Here is a 4,341-nt window from a genome sequence, read left to right on the forward strand (position 1 = left end):
CACATGCATTCTTATGGAAGCATGATAGTGCTTTTGGGTTGTACACTTTACTGTTAGATAAAATATTCAATTGATGTAGAACCCTAGATCTGGTTGCAAAGAGCATGACCCAAGCACACCAGTGCTTGGGTTGCAAACTCCTTTTTAAGTCCCAAAGTTAGGGTTTCAAGGGGTGTTTGGCTTGGGATTTTGGAAACGACTTTTGGTGATGTTCACCACCATCCATCTAGGGATTAGAGTGACAATTTGGAAACATGATTTGGAGTGGAGCTTTGTTGGCGGAGAGATCCTCAAAGCACAATCGGATTGATTGAGAAGTAATAGGTAGTTAACGGATTTCTACTTGATTGTTTTCTTATTCTTTCAAATGTTGTGTGAATCCATGAGAGGCTAAACCGCTCTCCGGTGCAGCGGATTCATAAACCTATGTGTTAATTTGTAGTTGATTTACTCTTTTACAATGATTATGGAGTCATTTAGTTTTCTATCTTAAAACTTGTGTTACATAACTTAATGTGCATGATTTTTGTAGTTGTAATTGTAAAACTTCACATGTGTCGATTGTTATAGTTGTGATTACTGTAGGGTAGTTACAAAACCCGATGTGCATGATTCCCATAGTTTCAGATACAAAACTTGATGTATTTGATTGTAGTAGATGTGACATTGCTTGAGAGAACAAGTAGGATCCATATGATGCACTTGATAATCATTGTACAAGACTCATTACTTATTTCACTAAGAGATTGATCCAGAGTGCTACTCCTCAATACTGTTTCTATGCATAAGTGGATAGACTACTATAGAAAAATAATGGACCGTACGAACTTTTAGGATAATTAGGACCCTAGTAGTCTATCCATTATTTTTCTATACTTATTTTTATCTTTTATTTTATTTCCTTATTTTTATTAAGCTTATGTTTTCTTTGAATTTGTTTTGAAGGTGATTTTGTATGAGCCGAGGTAGTTCATCTCCTTTGGCAAGCCCTAATCCTAATATCGAACTTACACTGCTTAGGAGATTGAGGCAAGTGAACCTCTGTGACATAGGGTCAGTTGAGATAAGAATTAAGGTTGATCAAGAAGAACCCATGGAAATTAACCAAATGAGTATTTCTGGTTATGCACGACCAAACTTGGAAGGGTCAAGATCAAGTATCTAGTGGTTGTGAACAATTTTGAGTTGAAGCGAACTTTATACAGATGGTGCAACAAATGTGCTAATTTGATGGATTTAAGGACAAGGATTCATATGCTCATCAGATAGTTTTCTTGAAATATGTGATATGTTTAAGGCCAACAATGTGTTCGAGGATGTGGTTCGCCTTTGACTGTTCCGATTCCCTGTGGGAGAAAGGACCAAGAAATGGGTAAGTTCCTTGCTGCTGGGATCTATCATGATATAGGCTAAGTTAGCTGAGAAGTTCCTCACCATATATTTTTCTCTAGCTAAGATTACCAAGCTCATAAGTGATATTTCCTCCTAAAGGCAGTTGGAGTCAGAAACCTTGTATGATACTTGGGAGAGCAATAAAAACATGTTGAGGAAGTACTCACAACATGGTATAGCTTAGTGGATGTAGATTCAAATCTTCTATAATGGGTTAAATGTAGTAGCTAAGCAAATGCTTGATGCAGTGTTTGAGGGATCCTTATGTAGCAATGAACCTTATGTAGCACAGAATTTGATACACAAGATGACTACTAATGATTATCAGTGGAGTTCCAAAAAGAACAATCTGATTAAGGAAGCTACTATTTATGAAGTAGGCATCCTCACTACTTTGGCAACAGAGGTTAAAGCGATTACTAAGAGGTCGGATACTTTGCAAATGCCTTCTCAAGCTCTAGCCATGGCTTGTGATGTATGGGGGCCATACATTGGGCAAAGTAGCTCTTCCACTGATTTATGTGCTAAATCATCAAAATAGGTGCACTTCGTTTGATAGAACAACATGTACCAAAATAACTCGTATAGTGGCACATACAATCCTGGGTGTAGGAACCACCCTAAATATTCATAGAGCTAATTGGCATAAGGATAGGGCACACCAGGAAATCCTCGGCCATCACAACCCCAACTTGTATTCCCTCAGCAAAATCCTTAAGAAGATAAGGGACCTTCACTAGAGACACTCCTAGCAAGATACATTCAAGCAAATGATGTTTGACTCACATGGCATAAAAAGATGTTGACAAATTAACAAGCATCTTTGCAGAATTTGGACCATTAGGTGGCCCAAATCGGCAAAACTCATGCTGAACCGCCTCAAGGTGCACTCTTAAGCAACATTGAAGTCAACCCTAGGTTGTCCCTCAAGGTTGTGACTTTGACAAGTGGCAAGGAGTTGGTTTCTCCACAAGTGTAGGAAACAAAAACTAGGGCTAAAACTTTCTAGAAATCTACAGAAATTCCTGGGCAGAAACCCATAGTGGTGGAGGTTGATGAAGAGACCAAGGGTGGAGATAAAGGCAAGAACACACTTCCTGAAAATTAGCCTAAGTTACGTGACCCTGCCAAGGTCAAGAAAGATCAACAACATGAACATTTCAAGAAATTCTTGGAGATGTTCAAGACTTTATATATCAACATACCTTTTGTGGAAGCTCTTACATAAATACTAAGATATGCGAAGTTACACTAAGAATTGCTCACCAACAAGATGAAGTTGGAAGAACTGTCTACAGTGACACTTAGTAAAGAATGCTGAGCCATCCTCACCAACAAGCTCGTAAGGGAGGAGAAACTCTAGGGGATTCATTATCCTGTGTACCATTGAGAAGATTGTGCAATAAAAAGCACTCGATGATCTTGGGGCAAGCATCAATCTTATGCCCACAAGATTTTTTAGAACTTGTGACTTGGGGAACCCAAGCTAACTAAGATGACTCTCCAACTTGCTGATCAGTCCACTCGTCATGCAAGGGGGATTATTGAATATGTATTGCTGAAAGTGGACAAGTTCATCTTCTAGATGGACTTTGTCATTATATATTTGGAAGACAAAGTGGAGGTTCCACTAATTCTTGGGTGGTCGTTCTTAGCAACCTCTCAAGCTTTGACTCTTATCAAGGATGTCTGGATAGTTTTGCAAGTAGAAGATGTGGATGTGACATTCAAGCATTAAGATATAATGCAACATTCTATGGATTTTAATGATACTTGCTATTTTGTGGATGTTGTTGACGGATGAGGCTCCTGATGAACTAGTTGCATCAATTAAAGAAGGCCCCCATCAAAGAATGCTAATTGAATTTTATCTAGCCAAAAGATAACCCCTAAGGGGAAGCTTTCTCGGCCAAAAAAATTTTGGAAACAAGTCACCTCCATTAGAAGGAAGTCACCTACCTCACCTACACCACCAATTCAATCCACTTCTTTGAGTGTTGGTGAGATCCATCTAATTGAATCATTAACACTATATTCTTGTAATTTGATTTCAGATGGCAATGAAAGGATTCTCTTTCATGAACATTTATGATGAGCGCTCAGGTACATGAAGTTCAAAACATTTTAAAAAAGCTCCTTTGGAGGCAGCCTAAGAAATCTAGTTTTCATTCTTTCACCGTTTTGATTTATAGCTTTTTCTTTTTATGTGTTAATGTTTTGGCTGTTGAGTTTTTGTTTTCTTTCAAGTTTCTCGGGTGCTTTGCATTCATTTTTGGTGATTTCTTGAAATCAATTTTTAGCAAGACACACATGTGCCTCTTTGAATTAGAAAGCAGGGGAAACAGAGGTATGGAGATCTTCCTGAAATGAGCACAGGGTAAGTACAGCCGTGCTTTATGGTTGTGCACTTCACAAGAAGTGAAAGGATTAAGTTCAACATGAAGCCCGTGGTTAGGTGGTGCTTCGCATAAAACACTATTACCATGCTAGGAACAAAGTCGTGCTAGTCTGTGCAGAGTTTATATTAAAAATCAATAAAGTTCACTACCCAAAATCATGGGGGAAGCACGGCCATGCTTTCCCATTACACATCTTGCACTAAAAAAAGCACATGCTAACCATGCCCGTGCTCCATGCGTTTTTAGGCTAGTGATCATTTTCCATTCGGATTTCTTTTAAATAGGTCACCAGAGTTATTTCTTTCCATTTTCTTTTGGCTATTTTACTCCTTCCCATGATTTAATGTGTGTTCTTTGGAGTTTTTGGCCAATTTCTTCACTGAATTTTTGTTAGATTTCATACATCTTGTGCCTTCTCTTTTCTTCCTCAAAAATTCAGTAAATTTCATTTTCCTTGGTTTGTTTTGATAAATCCATGATTAATATTGCTTTGAATCATTTAAAATTAATGCTATTATATTTCCATTATCATTTTAGAATTATTATTGTG

This window comes from Dioscorea cayenensis, chromosome 1 (genome assembly GCF_009730915.1).
Source record: "Dioscorea cayenensis subsp. rotundata cultivar TDr96_F1 chromosome 1, TDr96_F1_v2_PseudoChromosome.rev07_lg8_w22 25.fasta, whole genome shotgun sequence".
NCBI classification, from domain to species: domain Eukaryota; kingdom Viridiplantae; phylum Streptophyta; class Magnoliopsida; order Dioscoreales; family Dioscoreaceae; genus Dioscorea; species Dioscorea cayenensis.